At 39.8% G+C, this 19,357-nt stretch overlaps 1 protein-coding gene and 1 long non-coding RNA gene across 2 annotated transcripts in view; one reads left to right on the forward strand and one right to left on the reverse strand.

Moving 5' to 3' along the window:
- GPR141 (G protein-coupled receptor 141) overlaps positions 1–19,357 on the forward strand; it is a 160,689-nt gene that overhangs the window by 65,784 nt on the left and 75,548 nt on the right. The window lies entirely within an intron of this gene.
- Positions 16,245–19,357, reverse strand: part of LOC117073122 — a 64,419-nt gene continuing 61,306 nt past the window's right edge. Inside the window, exon 3 of the long non-coding RNA XR_004433120.1 lies at positions 16,245–16,301. This is a non-coding gene — a long non-coding RNA (uncharacterized LOC117073122). The remainder of the gene's footprint in view (positions 16,302–19,357) is intronic.

A 19,357-nucleotide genomic window follows, 5' to 3' on the forward strand; every position in this document is an offset into this window, starting at 1 on the left:
TCCTCTGAACTTTACCAAGAGTTGTTCAGTCCTTTGGAAATGACATAAGTAGCAATGCCATTTATGACATTAAAATATGACACAACATGCCTGTAAGCAGTATGTGTAGCTGTTGTATTCAGGGGATATTACATACAGGTGTCAGCATCAGACTCACTCATTTGGTCTCTTTGTGGGATGATGCCTGTGCATTTACACACTGAATTGTATACTAGTATTGATAACTTTTCTTTTCATTACTCATTTATATTACAGTGAGAACATTATATGTAAAAATAATGTATATGGTTACATTATTAGTGTAGAAAGCATATACATTTCATTCCGAAGTGGTAAAATTATCTGTAAGTTTTATTTTAGAATGGTAAAACTATTACCAAATATTTGTGATAAAAAGCAAGGTATTGGGTCTGAGAAAGCTGAGAACCACTAAATTACCACAAAGGGACAAAATGAGAGGGAAATTTATAAATTTTAACATTATAAACAGGAAAAATATTTCTGTGTTTCTGAAACACTTACCTCATCTTCATTCAATTCTAAATTACTTCTTTTGTTTCTACAGCAATTAAATGCAACTTTTAGAAAAATGTGAAGAAAATATACATGTGTATTTTCTTTTTCAATGAGAAAAATACATTTTTTTCTGAGCCTTACCACTCTCAGATTGGCTCTTGATCAATATCTACCAGATTTTTAACCCAGGCATAATAATTTTTGAGGTCCAGGCAGAAAGATCTCTTCAGGCACCCATTAAAAGGGACATGCTCTTATTTATTCCTTAATTTTCCTGTAACAGGATCATTGAGTCCGCTCCCTTCCTCCCCAGCTTCATTTAAATTCAGGATAAAAAGATTGTTTCACTTGTAGGTGAAATGAACTTTTTGTAAAGTGATTCAAGAGGTGCTAATGAATCCCTCCTGCCTCCCCAAATCCTCCTCAATGAAGCTGCCATGAAAACGTGATTGTTGGGTTAAGATTCAGTTTTTCTGAAGGAAGGTATTGGGCCAATCCATTCTCAGTCACTGGTTTTTGGTGTGAAGTTAGAATTTGGGACACTGTCGTAGCTTTGACTGGATAGATTTTGCCCACTTTCCTCTATGAGACAGACAGAGGCCAAAGACTCTCACACCCATTGGGGCAGGAACAAGGAACCTCTTCTTGTTAGAGGGGCCAACTACAGCATTTTGTAAATACTTGGTACTGAGAGCTCCATGGTAAAGGGGCACAGGGATGGCAGAACTGCGGGGATGGCAGAGATTGCAACATGCCAAGGGACACCCATGGGGATTGGAAACCAGGGGAATCTGAAGACCCAGCAGGAGCTGCTGGGGAAATGAGACCCAGGTCTGAGAACCGCTAGCTGAGAGCAGGAGGGGCTTGTGTGAGTCTTGTGCATGAGTTCTGAGCAAACAGGACTGCTCTTGAAAAACAGGGCAATGGAGGCAGCAAACAAAGAAGACAGTTTTGAACAGGAGGTAAGAAGATGCTGGAGAGCGTGGTTTGTTTTATTTGCAGTTTGTCCTAATAGTTTATGTCATTAGCAATGAATGATTCCTGCCCTTTGCTGTTGATCTGGGCCACAGATCTCATGGAGGACAGGGTGTGGTTACAAAAATGTAACCACTGGCAACCTGATCAGAGATTTTGGATAAAGATCTCCAGCTCATCCATCAGTCAAGTAAGAAAAGAATCCCTTGGAATTTAGAAGAGTCAGAAGAGTTTCCCTTCTGTTTTCAGGAAAGCGTCATCTTACATGTCAGGAGTAGACACTCGCCAAAGTCTACACCTGCCTTCTGGCACCCTCAGGAGGGTCTGGACAGACATCTAGGCCCCCTCTCCAGTGATGTTCAATTCTATATAACACAGCACACCTCTTACCACAGCCCAGTTGGGTACCCCATTCTCTGAGTTGTCCTTTGCCTCTCCGAATTCCATTATTTTCATAGCATTGTGCTTAACAATGGGGGCACACTACTAACCTGTACACTTAAGAATGCCTAAGATGGTTGATTTCATGTCATGCATATTTACCACAATAAACAATTTTTAAAATTAGAAGATATATACATCATATATATATTTAGTTATATATATAACATTTCTAAATATATATGTGTATATATTTAGAAACTTTAATAGGCAAGAACTGAGCTGATGGAGAAAGTTAAAATATTAGAAAGAAAAAAGCCAGTCTGAGACATAGAAAGAGTTCAGTCCTCCTATCAAGGGACTACCTATAGGGAAAGCAAATGGAAAACACTTCACATCTGGACATATCCTTGGAGAATGCTTTTAATATTAAGAACAAAAAATTAGTACAAAAAGAGCCAGGCAAGAGAAATATTTACCTCTAAAAGAAAGAAAAACAATTAGAAAGGTATTATTTTCCTTCACAGCCTAAGTGCCAGAAAATGGGAGTCAATGCCTATTGGATTTTGGTTTAAAATGTCATGGCTAAGAACTCTCTAAGCAGGCAACTACTGCGCATGCCCCTGGGTAGACAAAGGGACTTGAGATGGATTTTCCTCTCCCTCTCGTGGCTTACCATCTCAAAGCCATTGCTTCTCCAACTCCAGGGTCTTCCCCACGTAGGAGAGCAACTCTACTTGATTATCTTGAGGCCAAATTATCTTTCCAGGAGGCAAGTTGCTGGCGAATCCTAACATTCCTTTTAGAATAAGATCCATTCAGCACTCAGTCTAGAAAAATGTTTCTTCCATGATTCGGACAATAGGAAGGCAGGTTTCCCTGGCCTCTTGTTCTCATGTTCCATCCACTCTTAGAGTCGCTCCCATGTCACTATTTCCTTAGTTAGACTAGAAAGAGCCAGATATCTGTTCTGAAATAATTGTCTCTCTCCTATCACAACCATCTTCAAAATTTTGCTTTGCATTTAAATTTTTATTGCATATTTAGTTTCACAACCTTATTTCCTAAACTTTCCTAAAATTAAATTTCTGCCTCATCTCCATTTTTATCACAACCTGTTAACATATTTCACATTTAACCTCTTGTTCTACAGAAAACATGTATTTTGAATTTTGTCAATGGTTTAAAATTGACCAGTACTTTCTACAATGTCTTTCTGTCTCATTCAGAAAATTCCATTCAAACGTACTCTTTCTACCATTTGAGCAGTTCAGGTTATTGGCCACGTGTAGTTTTCCCCTCTTATTCCTGTATTCCTAAATAAGCGATTGCTAGGCCTTGGTTTTTCTTACCAACTGTGTCAGTGGCTTCTTCTCATCAAGTCCTTATTATCAGGTGCTGTTAGAGGCATCCACTTAAATGTAAAAATTGGAGATTGATTACCAGTTCCTGGTGTTAAGTGCCCAAGGGCAGGAAAGAGGCTGTAGGGATTATGGAAAACTCTGTTAACACTACAGTTTCTTTTGTATAGTTATTAATTCCCTTGTGTAAAGTGGTCAGCCCTGTGTGCCCAGAATGATTCTGGAGTGAAGAAACTGCCTTTTTTGTGTGTATACAAACCCTCTCCCCCCAATGTCAGTGAACCTCCAAGTAGCCTTCAATCCACAAATGGCAGGTGCTGCTTCATAGTAAAATTTTGTTTTTCCAGGGAAATAAGAAATGCAATAATGATGCACTGTGTTTTTCTTAAAGTGAAACATATTTAATGATATATTCAGAGACATATTTTTATAATTCACTTTATTTGTAATATATCATAATGTACTGGAAATACTATAAACATCATTTATAAGATTATAATTAAGTAATCTGCAAGATGGTGGTTGTGCTAAGAACCACATACAGACAACTTTCTTGAAAATATTGGTCAGTTTCCAGTCTTTTGCCTTAGATGCCCTTTGGCCAGTCTTGGTATATCATGGACACAAAATGAATCCTGTATCTGGTATTGTTATCAGTAAAGTCACCCCAGATGACACATTGCCCCAAAAATATCTGGCAAAGTTTTTTAAAAAATAAATTTTTATATGAGATTGAAATTAGTTGTAAACAATCAATAAGTGAACTCATTGAATTTCTCTCAAAGTCCTGACTTTTGATGTATTTGATGATTAAAATTAATTCTGCCTTTTATGGATATTAAAAGATCAAGAATGTTAAACATGTCGAAGTGAAGTTTGATCCAGTTGGTCTGTTTGAATATTCTTTTTTTTTTTTTTTTGAGATGGAGTCTTGCTCTGTTGCCCAGATTGGAGTGCAAAGGTGCGATCTTGGCTCACTGCAACCTCTACCTCCCAGGTTCAAGTGATTCTTCTGCCTCAGCCTTCTGAGTAGCTGGGATTACAGGCGCCTGCCACCACACCTGGCTAATTATTGTATTTTTAGTAGAGATGCGGTTTCACCATGTTGGCCAAGCTGGTCTCAAACTCCTGACCTCAGGTGATCCACCTGCCTCGGTCTCCCAAAATGCTGGAATTACAGGTGTGAGCCACCGCACCTGGCCTTGAATGATTTTAAAAAGACCTGACAGAGTAAAAATGTGTATGCCATGAATTGTGTTGTGAGCAAATTCACAGAAGGGCATGATGAGAATAACATCCAGCCTGCCAAGGAAAGTCATGCAGAATTTCTCGAAAATATGAGTGTTCACATATTCATTTCAGATTTATTGAACTAAATGCAAATGATCAAAGCAACTCTAGTGCATGATATAATAAGTTTTGTCTGCTGTGATGCTTTAAAACCACAAAACCTTTAAAGATATTTAAATGTAGGATACTACCCTAAAAGATCAATGCAGATACTTTTTTGAAATAAAAATGCTCCAAAATTATGAAACTACCAAATCTTGAGTGTTGGTATATAAATATGTACTTATTCCACAGACCTCATCCTCTCTTGTCAACTCAGGACTTTGCCTCTGCTACTGTGGCCTCAGACTCCTGCACCATCATTTTCTCTCTTTCTGCTGAGCCACCCACATCTGCATAAATGATACAGTATTAATTAAACAAAACCACTCCCATCATCTCCAGTAAATGCCATGATATTGTTCTGCCTCCCTTTATGAGTTTTCTACAAGAAAACTCCTTGAAAGTAACACCCGCATTGTTTTGTTTTATTTTATTTTATTTTACTTTATTTTATTTTATTTTATTTTATTTTTGAGAAGAAGTTTTGCTTTTGTTGCCCAGGTTGGAGTGCAATGGCGTGATCTCGACTCACTGCAACCTCTGTCTCCTGGGTTCAAGTGATTCTCCTGCCTCAGCCTCCTGAGTAGCTGGAATTACAGGTGCCCACCACCACACCCGGCTAATTTCTGTATGTTTAGCAGAGACAAGATTTCACCATGTTGGCCAGGCTGGTCTTGAACTCCTGATGTTAGGTGATTCACCCCCCCCTTGGCCTCCCAAAGCTGCATTCTATTTCCAGTTCATCACCTTCCATTATTCCCTTGGCCCAGTTCCATAGTTTCCTTTATGCCCCACTCCATATCAATTTTGTCAAGGTCATTCATGATATCAATTATAAAATTCAATGGTTAAGTTTGAGTCTTCACCTTATTCAATCTCAGAGTAAGGTAGGATGCAGTCGAGATATCTCTTTTTATGGAAATACTTTCCTCATTTAATTACTAAAATGTCTCCTGCTCTTGGGTTTTCTCCTACCTCATTGTGTATTCCATTTCCATTTCTTTGTTTGTTTGTTTTGTTGTTGTTGTTGTTTCTGCTTTTTTTTGAGGTGAAGTCTCACTCTGTCGCCCAGGCTGGAGTGCAGTGGCGTATCTCCGCTCACTGCAAGCTCCGCCTCCCAGGTTCACACCATTCTCCTGCCTCAGCCTCCCCAGTAGCTGGGACTACAGGCGCCCACCACCATGCCCGGCTAATTTTTTTTTTTTTTTAATTTTTAGTATAGACGGGGTTTCACCGTGTTAGCCAGGATGGTCTTGATCTCCTGACCTCGTGATCCACCCGCCTCGGCCTCCCAAAGTGCTAGGATTACAGGCGTGAGCCACCGCACCCTGCCTCCATTTCCATTTCTTTGCTATTCATCCTCTTCTTCCCAGTTTCTAAAGGTTGGAGTGCACAGGGCTTCATCCTCAGCAACCTCCTGCCTTTCTCAGCACACTTCCCTAAAAATTCTTAGCCGGTTTTGTGGCTTTGAATGTGATCTGTATGCTGATCTTCAATTTATAGCTCTCTGTCTTCCCTCCTAGATTTCAGCTACACTTGAAACCTCTACTTATAAAAATAAGCAACTTCAATTTAATTTCACCAGATCAGAACACTGGATTTCCTCCCTCAGCAGCCTTCCCCATATCAGAAAATGGCATCACTTTTTACCCATTAGCTCTAACCAAATACCAAGAAGTTATTCTCAATGCCCTTTGTGTCCATCAGGTTCCAGTTATGAGACAGAAACTGCTTGGTGATTTAAACAGGGAAAGTTTAATCATTAGCTATAACAGGCGTTGAGAGATTGAATCTCTTGAAGCATTGAGAGATTAGCTACTAAGAGATAAAGAGATGTCTAAAGAATACAGAGTAGGAGATATAGCCAGCAGCCACTATCTTCAGACCAGAAGCAAAGCATGCAAAGAAAAAAGAACCTGGGTAAGGAATCCTCCCCTTTGCCCCCACCAGCCCACCTCACATACACACACAGCCAGCGCTGAAATGCAGACCGTGAAGGAAATGGTGGCGGGTGGTGGTGGTGGTTGCGGGGGGATCCCCTGGATGATGGAGAAGTTCACAAAGGTGCTGTGTTGATGGAACTCGCTGAAAAGTCATTCATGGCCGGGCGTGGTGGCTCAAGCCTGTAATCCCAGCACTTTGGGAGGCCGAGACGGTCGGATCACGAGGTCAGGAGATCGAGACCATTCATTGATCCTGGCTAACACGGTGAAACCCCGTCTGTACTAAAAAATACAAAAAACTAGCCGGGCGAGGTGGCGGGCGCCTGTAATCCCAGCTACTCGGGAGGCGGAGGCAGGAGAATGGCGTAAACCCGGGAGGCGGAGCTTGCAGTGAGCTGAGATCCGGCCACTGCACTCCAGCCTGGGCGACAGAGCAAGACTCCGTCTCAAAAAAAAAAAAAAAAAAAAAGAAAAGTCATTCATAGGGGTATTAGGAAAAGCTCTCTAAGGGGAGAAACTGCATCTCAGGCCATGCTGGGCATCTGTCCAGGAACTGAATGCCTTTGGAAGCTGCCCTCTGAAGGGCAGGGGTGGCTGTCCACGAGGAGGCCACATGCATTGCGTGCATTAGGCAGCAGCCTGCTAAGAGACAGCAGGTACCAAAGCCAGGGAGAAAAGCCTATTCCTCCCTGAGTACTGCTTCAGCGCCTTGTAATGATGAAGATTAGTTTAGCATCCTGCCCATTGGCAAGGGAGAAACATGCTAGTTTCATGGCAGGGTAATAGAGAGTGGATTTGGAGCCGAAGACAATATATGGATGGATAGGCTCTCTTTTGTTCACACCCACACCACATATGTTGTATCTTCTAATACGGATGACCCTGCTTTAAAGCATGTCTCTTATCTGACCACTTCTCACTGTTTCTACTGCTACTACCTTCTCGGGCTAGCACAACATTCTGCCTCTCTTTGTTTTCACTTTTGTTGTACTGTGGTCAGTTCTCTGCACATTAGCCATACATCACGTGAAAGTATAAATTCAATGTTATACTAATTTATAGTACTGATGTTAAATCATGATAGTCTCCACCGAAAATTTTCCTGTGGCTTTCGATCCCACTCAGATGAAAATATAAACACCACGATCAGACCCTTGCCTGCCTCTCACTTAACTTCTTTCTGTTCCTTTGTTTTTGCCTCCTAAGCTTTCAATTTTCTGTTATCTCTGATGGGAACGTTTCCTCCAATGGCTGGTTCCTCCGTGTCATTCACATCTGCTCCAGTGTCATCTCTGCAAAGACGGTCCTGATTTCTCTATTTCTCTATCTAAAATTGTAGCTCTTCGTTCCCTACTTTTTATACTATTTTATATATACATATATGTATATATGTGTGTGTATATGTGTGTGTGTGTGTGTGTGTATATATATTTTTGTGAGCTGGAGTCTCACGCTGTCGTCCAGGCTGAGTGTAGTGGCGCATTCTCGGCTCACTGCAACCTCCACCTCCTGGGTTCAAGAGATTCATCTGCCTCAGCCTCCCGAGTAGCTGGGATTACAAGGCTGCACCACCACACGCAGCTAATTTTTGTATTTTTAGTGGAGATGGGGTTTCACCATGTTGACCAGGCTAGACTTGAACTCCTGACCTCACGTGATCCTCCCCACCTTGGTCTCCCAAAGTGCTGAGATTATAGGCATGAACCACCACACCTGGCTACTTTACATTCTTTATGGCATTTATTATTACTGCAAATTGTTATGTATTCTTAATTAACAAGAATTAATTAAATTTTTGTCCACTAGAACTTAAGTGTCATAAAGAAGGACATTATTTTTGCCTGGTCATTGTGAGCTAAGGTTTAATGGCATTCAATAAATATGTGTTGAAAGAATAAAAAAATGGGTAAAGGAATGAATTCCTGCTTTTCAACAGACTGATTTGAACCCACGATCTGCCATTTTTTAGCATATAAAATTCAAGTCAGTTTCTCAATATCTAAGAACCTCAAATTTTTCTTCTCTAAGATGATAGTTCAAAACATTTAACTCTCCGAAGGTTACTGTGAACATTCACCAGGTTGTATAACAACTCCTCAGAAAACCAACAGAAAGACTTCTTGATCAAGCAGAGCCATCTCTTGATGGAGCCCAAGGAGTTTCTTAAAAAGAGCAATTAGGGCAGGATATTTATAGGGCCACAGGCCAGTCTGGGAGATTTTAAAGAGCGTCTTTTAAGGTTTGGATTGGACAGAGTTTATGAAATAACTGTGCTTTGATGGACACAGTAGGGTGAGAGTGGTAAAGTGAATTAAGTTAGCAAGCTGTTAGTCCTAATGAATAAGTGACTGGGTTGGCTCACGGTCTTATATTCCACGAGCAAGTGTTTCAAGGAGCAAGTAGCTAAGTGTGTTTTGCTTGTTCTCGGTATTGGTTGATAAAGAAACAGGGAGAATATATGGTCTCAGATTTGGTTAGCACTGGGGCAGGAGAGTATGTTCTATGGCATTGTTTATATGGGACAGAGGTATTTCGGTCCCAGATCTCAAGTGAGATGGTATTTGTGAGATATGGAAACAGTGCCAGCCCATATGCACAATGCCATAAAGCCGAGTAGATATCTAAGTGAATTGTCCTTCACTGAGCAACTTAGCATGTGCAGCCTGTATTCAGATAAAAGTGTCATGGTTGGGCCTCTTTGAAAATTTCTTTTCATTAATAAAATGGTTTTTTGGTCTCTTTTGGATGACTTAAAAATGATTCTTTCAGAGATGATAAATTATGTGCTTGGGGAAATTCTGTAATTCTGATGGGTTTATAATGACTCTTTTTGACTTTGTGAATTGGTCCAGTAGAGCATAAACTTCAGGAGTGCCTTAGGCCTTAATAGACTATGTTCTTGTTTTAATAATTTTGATAAAATTGTTGTGGAAATTATAATTAGAATATCTCTCTCAGTGAATTTGATTAATTTAAAAAATTGATAACATCACTACATAAACAAAAGGTATTAGGGTGGTGCAAAAGTAATTGCAGTTTTTGCCATTAAAAGTAATTACTTACCACAATTACTTTTTCAATAACCTAAATGTAATAAGAAAGAGGGGAAAGCCTATCCCCAAGCAGGTATGCACTTTAGGGAAGCAGTTGATGCTTGTCCTGTGTTGTGAGGCTTTCTGATTGAATCAGTTGCTCAGGCTATCAAAGAATCTTCAACCTGAGGCCAGTTACATCAGACTACTGTCTGCCTGGACACCTCTGTTGAGAACTGTAATGATTCTCTGAGTTCAAGTGGGAAAAAGAGCTGTGATATGGCCATAGGAAAGGTGGATGATGGCTTACTCATAGCACATTTGTTGGTACATTGTTGTTTTTGCTGCTGTTATTGCTGTTTCCTGTTTCATTGATGAATCAGGAGTCTTCTTTTATTAAAAACTATATGTACTACTTTTATACATGTTCACAGTAACGTAATAACAAGCATAGGTCTTACCATCCACTTATTCCAGGGCTAAGAATAGGAGTCAGGGAAGTTAAGTGACTAGTCTGAGGACACAGGGCTAAAACTTGGCAGAGACATGGATGTGACTATGCCCAGGTATCTGTGGCTGAAAGCTGGTGCTCTGTCTGTATGCAAGACAGGCAGAGGAAAACCTCTGATTACAAAATAAAAAAAAATCACAACAAAGCGACAGGAAAACAGAAACCATCTAGAAAATAAGTCATATCTTCTTTTTGATGACAGCTGAACTTTGTCAAGGAATTGAGATAATTGTGAGCTAAGGTTGGGTAAAGATTCTGATTTAAAGCATTACAGACTTTCTAAAGTTTTACTTCTTTCAGGCAGGAACCAACTCCCTTTTCCCCTTTTATCTACATGATTTAGAAGAGTGCTCTGCTAGGAGGTCTATGAATATTTATAGAGGATAATAATAATTAAGGACAAAAGTTTCAAGATGTACACAGCAGAATTAAAGAACAGGGTCATATTTTGTGTGTCTGTTAGTGTTTAAGAGAAAGATACCTCTTAGTGTATAAGTTTTTATTTTGTGAATTTACATATCCCAAATAACAAATCACTGTTACACATGGCCATTAGAGATTGCACACTATGTTTACGTCTGTCTTTTAGGTGACAAAGCTATTTGAAGGGAAAAAGGATGTGTGTGGGACTGAATATAACCCAGTTAAGCATTATTACTAGAAATCCATCAGGGACAAATGTAACTTTGTCACCTCACTGCTTGAAATACTTCACTGGTTTTAACTTCAGAGGTCTCTGATTCTCCTAAATTATTTGTAAATGTTTGTGTGTACCTTGTATGCGTGTATTTTCAAGGTATAGAATCCATAGTTCTCACTAGATTTTCAAAGTCAGTATGCAACTCAAAAGAAGTTTAGAAAGTAACAACATACAGGATACAGCCCACATTGCTCATTATGACCTCTATAACTTGATGATCTGGCTCTTGCCTGTGTTTTATCTTTCTTTTTTAATTGCATGTATTTAAAGCGTACAGCATGACATTTGCTTATACACATACATAGTGAAATGATTGCTGTAGTTGAGCAAATTGACATAGCCATCTCCTCATAGGGTTGACTGTATTTTTCTTTTTTTTCTTTTTTTTTTTTTTTGAGACGGAGTCTTGCTCTGTCGCCCGAGCTGGAGTGCAGTGGCCAGATCTCAGCTCACTGCAAGCTCCACCTCCCGGGTTTACGCCATTCTCCTGCCTCAGCCTCCCAAGTAGCTGGGACTACAGGCGCCAGCCACCTCCCCCGGCTAGTTTTTTTGTATTTTTTAGTAGAGACGGGGTTTCACTGTGTTAGCCAGGATGGTCTCGAACTCCTGACCTCGTGATCCGCCTGTCTCGGCCTCCCAAAGTGCTGGGATTACAGGCTTGAGCCACCGCGCCCGGCGACTTTATTTTTCTTATAGTGAGAGAACCTAAAATCTACTCTCTTAGCAAATCTTCCATATACAGTACAGTATTATCACCTGGAGTCCTCCTGCTAGTCATTAGGTCTCTAAACATTCATCCTACAGAATGGCAACTTCGTACCCTTTGACTAACATCTCCCCATTTCAGCTACCTCCCTATCCCTATTTCTATGTACTTAACTTTTTAAAATTCCACATATAAATGAGATTATACAATATTTTTCTTTCTGTGTCTGGCTTATTTTACTTAACATAATGTCTCCCAGGTTCATGCATGTTGTCATAAATGGCAGTGTCTCCTTTTTAAAGGTCGCATGACATTCTATTCTGTACATGCACGTGTGTATATATATATATAATATTAATTTTAATATTAATCCAAAAATCCAACATTTTAATCCATAAATCCACCAAATGGCACTTAGGCTGTTCCCATAGCTTGGCTATTATGAGTAAGGCTGCCGTGAACATGGGAGTGCAGGTATCTCTACCAGGAGCTAGTTTCATTTCCTTTGGATATATATCCAACAGAAGGATTACTGGGTCATGTGGCAGTTCTATTTTTAATTTTTTGTGGAATCTCCATTCTGTTTTCCGTAATGACTGCCCCACCAATAGTGTACAAGGGTTCCCTTTTTTCCCACACCCTCATCAACACTTGCTATCTTTTGTCTTTTTGATAACAGCCGTCCTAAGGAGTGTGAGGTAATATGATTTGGAATTGCATTTTCCTAGTGATTAGTGATGTTGAGTTTCTTTTTATATACTTGTTGGTCGTTTGTATGTCTTCTTTAAGAAAATGTCTATTCAGGTCCTTTGCCCATTTTTTTTTTTTTGTTAGTGAGTTGTGTGCATTTATTATATATTTGTGATATTAACCCCTAATCAGATATATGGTTTAGAAATATATTCCCCCAATCTTTAGATAGAAATAAATGGAAATATATCCTTTGTCCATAGTTTAGAATAATTAATATGATTAAAATGTACATCCTACCCAAGGCAGTATGCAGATTCAATGCATTCCTATTCAAAATTGCAATGACATTTTTAACAATTCTAAAATTCAAATGAAACACAAAAGACCCAAAATAGCCAAAGCACTCTTGAGCAAGAAGAACAAAGCTGGAGGCATCGCACTTCTTGATTTCAAATTATACTGCAAAGTTATAGTGATCAAAAGAGTATGATGCTGGCATAAAAACAAACACCTAGACCAATGGCAGAAAACAGTGAGTCCAGAAAGAAGTCCAAACATATAAGGACTACTCACTTTCAATAAGGAAACCAATGATACTCAACAGAGAAAGGATAGTCTCTTTAATAAATGCTATTATGAGAACTGGATATCCACATGCGAAAAAAGGAAAATGAACTCTTTTCTTATACCACACACAAATATCAAGTCAAAATGGATTAAAGACTTCAGTGTAGCCGGGCGCGGTGGCTCAAGCCTGTAATCCCAGCACTTTGGGAGGCCGAGACGGGCGGATCACGAGGTCAGGAGATCGAGACCATCCTGGCTAACACGGTGAAACCCCGTCTCTACTAAAAATACAAAAAACTAGCCGGGCAAGGTGGCGGACGCCTGTAGTCCCAGCTACTCGGGAGGCTGAGGCAGGAGAATGGTATAAACCCGGGAGGCAGAGCTTGCAGTGAGCTGAGATCCGGCCACTGCACTCCAGTCTGGGAGACAGAGCCAGACTCCGTCTCAAAAAAAAAAAAAAAAAAAAAAAAAAAGACTTCAGTGTAAGACTTGCTGTAAAATTCCTGGACAAAAGATAGGGGATGAGCTCCTTTACATAGGCTTTGGCAGTGATTTTTGGGTTATGACAACAAAAGTTCAGGCAACAAAAGCAAAAATAGACAAGTAGGACTACATCAAACTAGAAAACTTTACTTTTCTAGAAAGAAAGTCATCACTTATGACTTTCTTATGTGTGAGCATTATGAAGTTTCTTTAAAACTCCCAAAGCACTTCACATGTTTTCTTGCCTCAGTGACTTTGCACACGCCACTGTCTTGTTTTTCTGCTGCCAACAGTGGTCTCTATTGTTTGCCCAGCAAATTGCTGACTGTCCTTTAAAACCCAGAACAGAATTCATTCCTTCAGGAAGAGCTGATCATTCCTTCATCTGTACAACCCTGTCTATTATCCATAGGTGTTTTATATTATTATGTACTCCTAAAAATGGTGCTGCTGTACTTTTCTTTCTATGAGAAAATGTTCTTTATGTATTATTAAGGAAACTAAGCATGTGATAAATCCAGTGTGTGTGTTTCTCTTTTCATGTAGAGTTATTGACAAGAATATAAATTGAGATTTTGGCTGTACTCATAGTTGATTCTGATTGGTTTTCTCTTTTTTCTTTTTTCTGAATGTCTTTACTCCTGTGGACTTTAAAGTAGTAAATGTGTATGACTCAGATAATATTTTAGGGTTTAAGAAAGCAATCTATTCACTCTTGGAAAAGGTGAATTTAATGTTGCAATGGCCACCTTTGGTGAACAATTAAAAGCAGCATTGAAAGAATGTTGATCATGAGTTAATCTCATTTGATCTGCCAAGGGATATTTTTGCTGTGAGGGCTAGGTGTCTAATGACAGTAAACTGTAGTCACAGAGAAGGAGAAAGGATGGTTTTCAGTTGGAAGGAGGTGGTATCACGTGACTGCTCTCTGTTGGAATGAGGAGAGAGAACTCAGCCTCACAGAGAAGGGTGAGTTTCGAAGTGCAACTAGATTCAATACAATTTCTTCATTTTTGTGTTTTTTCTTTTCAATAAAATATTTCCTAGGTGCTTAAGTGAGTATTTTCAGAAAAAGAACAAATAACCGAAGTTTTAAAATTAGGATATGCTGATCAAAGTGAGGTAACAGAGTATCATCTGGGCCCCTTGTGGAAGAGTCCCCTGGCATTGCCACGCATGATGGGAGCACTCCAGGGGGAAGCCCCACAGCCAGGGCCTCGTCTTCTCTGGCCATGCGCTAGTGCAGCATTTGACCTGAGTTTTTTTTCTTTTTCTTTTTTGAGATGGAGTTTTGCTCTTGTTGCCCAGGCTGGAGTGCAATGGCATGATCTTGGCTCACCGCAACCTCCACTTCCTGGGTTCAAGTGACTGGCATGCAACACCATGCCCAGCTAATTTTGTGATTTTAGTAAAGACAAGGTATCTCCATGTTGGTCAGGCTGGTCTCAAACTCCTGACCTCAGGTGATCCCGCCTTGGCCTCCCAAAGTGCTGGGATTACAGATGTGAGCCACTGCGCCCGGCCTTGACCGGATTTTTAACCAGTGCTCTTAGACGTGGCTGATTAGCTCTCACATCACAGGGATGTCATCACTTTTGTCAAAACCAAAAGACAATTGGTAGGGACAGGAGTACTTCCACAGAGTGTTAGTAGGACACAAACCTGGCTGCACCCTTCCTAGGCTCTGTGGTTCTAGTCGTCAATCCCTTATGTGCACTTGTTGGCAGGTACTTGATATACTCTGCTCTTAAGTATTTGCTTATATGTCTCCTGGATCATGAGCTCCTTGAAGGCAGGGGCTGTTGCTGAAACAATCTTTATTTCAAACTCTGCCATGTGGTCATAACAGTTAAATATTTAATCTAGTGTAAATTAATCATTTAATTTAATTTAATGTAGTGGTACCATAAACCAGACATCATCTGGTATCAGCATGCCTTGATTAAAGCTACAGAGTTTTGGAAGAAATAGACTTTATGTAACTCTCAGTCTTGATGACTTGCTTTTCTCCAAGGTAACGAGATTCTTATTATGTATTTGCAAGTATAACCTGGAGAGTGGGGAGCTTTCAGATTCTCATTCTTTTCCTTTTGCATTCTTTTGGGCTTTTGGGAAGAGTAGCACTTAGCCAGATCAGTCATTTTTCTTTCAGTGTGAAGAAACTAGTCCTCGCTGGAGGCTGACTTTGACAGAAAATCACTGCAAGTGCCTGGAATGTGGGTTCTGAGTCGGAGTCCATGAGGGCTAGTTACTAAGGAAGAAACAGTGGAGAGAGGCAAGTGTCAGGATCAGGAGGGCAAAGTTGAGATGGGCCTGCTTTCCTAGTTCAACTGCAGTCTAGCGATGCCCAAGAACATTTGGACAGTCGTCTCAGACAGGAGCCCAGTTACATTCTCTGAATTTGACCAGATTTGAGGACAACAAAATATTTGACAAACTACCTGTTAGAAATATTTTCTGTGCTCATGTAGGCAAGGGTGACACATGCAGCATCACGTGAGTGAGGAGGCAGGTCCATGTAGTTCTGCACAGTCATTTTCAACTATTCTTCCCTATCCTGTGATGGATAGTACTCACACATGGAATACTATATCTCCCAGTAAAACTCACAGAGGCTGGAGGCTGGTGGATATTCTCTGTGGAATAGCTGTAATTCTGCATTGTCCTCTCCTCTTCAAGGAAACATGTTGGAACCTATGGAAAATATGTCATAACAGATGGAACTTAGATGCCGGCTGAAAAGCTCCCATTTCCTTTGAAAGTAGTTTTCTCCCTAGGGCTGGAGATAACCAGACTTTGTATTTTTGTACCTGAAGTTTTGTACCTACTGAAATAGACCCTGTTGCTTTCAATGGTCCCTCTTAGTGATGTTGCTGTAGATCAAGTACCCCACTCACTGTTCTGAAAGAATGTGTCATCCATATACAGCTCAGCAGGAACCTGGGACACAGAAACCTTGCCGTGTATAGTTAGGCAAAGTGTATCTCTTACGTATTGATTTGATTCTGCTTTATGTTTTTTCCTAGAAGCCAAGGACCTTTCTGGAAGAAAGAGAAATAGAACACAAATATCATCTCTGAAGTTTACAATAATTAACTAGAACATGTGTGATGGATTAGAAGAGTGGCAAATAAAACCAGCTACCAGGAAAGGTCAACAGGGTACCCCAGGAGGAAACTCACCATCAGGGAGGGATCTAAATGAGTGATTTGGATGTAACCCCAGAGCCTAGATATTCTTAGACAAAGGCTGGATCGGGACACAATTTGTGGCTGTACTATACCCTTTTCTGATGCAGTTCCCATTATTTTACTCTTTCCTCCTATCTTCTACTGGGAAGAGGATGCATGTATGCAAACTCAAAGAGCTGGTATCTCAGAGCCCAGACAGTTGGGTGTTGCATCCTGTGGCTGTTGCTTTGGGGCACCCCTGGTCGAGTGTACTATTAGGAGTCAAACACTTTCATCCATTACAGAGAAACATTGAAGGATCAACGACTGTAGACAGCATATTACACAGGGTTGCTGGAGTGCCAACTGTGCAAGGGTGGCTGGGCCTTGGTTACCATGGTGATTCCTCGGGCAAGCAGAGGCCAGCTCCAGAGCTGTGGGATCACACTGGCTTACTGCTCGCTGGGTCCCAGCAGAACATGGGGCCTGCACCACCTGCCTGGAAGTGAGCAGATTAGAGATCAGCTGTCGTGGGCACAGCTGGTTCTGTGCTCTCCAGACAGATGGCAGCAGCAGGGAAACACCAATGAGAGCTAATTATTCAGGAGTATAAACTACACTAGAGAGTCTTAGCATGACCTGGAAAGAAGCCCAGAATAAAATCTCACTTTCCAACCATGTGCTTGGGGACATTGTCGTCACAGTTTGAATACTGGAGGAAATATGACTGTGTTTTCATTAATGAACTAATCAGTTGATTTATTTTTTATTGTATATATTTACAGTGCACAATATGATGTGTTCATACATGTAGTGAAATTATTGCTCACCTTGGAGTACCTTTACTTTTATAGCATGGAATACTATACATTCTTTAAAAAGAATAAAATCATGTCCTTTGCAGGAACGTGGATATAACTGGAGGCCATCATCCCAAGTTAATTAAAGTAGAAACAAAAAACCAAATGCTGCATGTTCCCACTTATAAGTCGGATCTAAACATTGGGCACTTATAGAAATAAAGACAGGAACAATAGACACTGGGGACTACTAGAAACGAGAAGAGAGGGCAAGAAGGAATGAAAAGCCACCCATTGGATACTATACTTGCTATCCAGCTGATGGGATCATTCGTACTCTTAACCTTGGCATCATGCTATATACCCATGTAACAAACCTGCACATGTACCCCTGAATCTAAAATAAAAACTGAAGTTATTTTTTAAAATGTTGAATAAAAGGATGAGAGAGAGAGAGAGATCATTAATTGCATGTATAGATGAGATAACTGATACTTAGAATAATTTGTCCAGTATCACACAGCATAAGCAAAACACTGTCTTTCTGATTGTATTTTTGTACTATGGTACATTATCTAGAGACATGCCTCATTCAAATAGGTAATGCATTAAACGTTATAATTTATGTAGAATTGTGTGTTACTTTCATGTTACAATTTTTTTCAGTTAAGATGTATCTAGTAAACATAAAACTAAATGTGATTTAATTATATGTAAACATTTTCATTTTAAATGCTTAATATAAAATTCACCACCTTATCCAATTTTCAATATACAATACAATATTATTAACTATAGTCTCCCTGCCGTACATCAGATCTCTAGACTTGTTCAGCATACATCATAGCATTTGGACTCTTTGACCTACATCTCCCCATTTCTTTTCCCTTCCAGCCCCTGATAACCACCATTCTAACTCTCTGTTTCTATGTTTTTGACTTTTATTAGGATTCTACATATAAGTGAGATCACGTAGTATTTTTCTTTCTGTGATTTCATTTATTTCACTTAGTACAGTGTCATTCAGGTTCATCCACATGGTAGCAAGTAGCAGTTCTCCTCCTTTTTATAAGGCTGATGAATATTCCACTGTAGATATATACTACAATGTCTTTATCTATTCATCCATCAATGGATACTTAGATTGTTTCTATAACTTGGCTATTGTGAATGATGCTGCAATGAACGTGAGAGTGCAGATATCTCTACCAGGTGCTGATTTCATTTCTTTTGTGGCAAAACCAGACTCATATAAAACTTCAAGCTCAGAATAATTCTATGTTGAGATATAAAGTGAGAAAAAGAAAGGGAACTTACACAGCCAATTAATTCCTGGCCAGGAAAGACTTCAAGGGGCCAGCTAAGTTCACGCACAGAGGAACAAGAAAAATATCACTTTCAGCTTCTAGGGAAACAGTGTCTTCTATATTATTTCAGCTCTTAATTTAGTTGATTTTTGAATTTCTCTTCTCTGCCTCTGATACTTAGGGTTTATTATGTCAGAGGACCATTTGCAGAAGAAACACTTTTGTTCTCCAGTTTGTGTGTGTGTGTGTGTGTGTGTGTGTGATCTTATGATGAAGATTGTCAAAGGGAAGAAAGTTATAGGTTCTTTAAGAGCACAGGGAGGGCAAAATGTACACGGCTTGGAAGACCATATAACCTGGATAACTAGAAAAATGAGAAGGAAATAAGAAACCAACTGTTACTGAGAGCCTGCCATGTTTGACAGTCTACATGTTATTTAAAAAAAAAAATTCATATGACATGAAGTCATCTGCCCCTTGAGAACAGTGACCACGTCTTGTTCAATGCACTCTGTGCTGTGTGAAGTACCTGGTAGGTACTCAATAAATATTTGTTGAGTTTATACACTCTTGGTGAGAATGTAAATTAGTTAGCCACTGTGGAAGGCAGTTTAGAGATTTCTCAAAGAAATACAAAACAAACTACCATTCTACCCAGCAATCCCATTACTGGGTATATACCCGAGGGAAATAAATCGTTCAACAAATAAGACACATGCATTCATGTTCACTGCAGCACTATTCACAGTAACAAAGACATGGAATCAACCTAGGTAGCTATCAACAGTAAACTGGATAAAGAAAATATGGTACATATACC

This window comes from Trachypithecus francoisi, unplaced genomic scaffold, assembly GCF_009764315.1.
Source record: "Trachypithecus francoisi isolate TF-2019V2 unplaced genomic scaffold, Tfra_2.0 Lachesis_group4, whole genome shotgun sequence".
NCBI lineage: Eukaryota > Metazoa > Chordata > Mammalia > Primates > Cercopithecidae > Trachypithecus > Trachypithecus francoisi.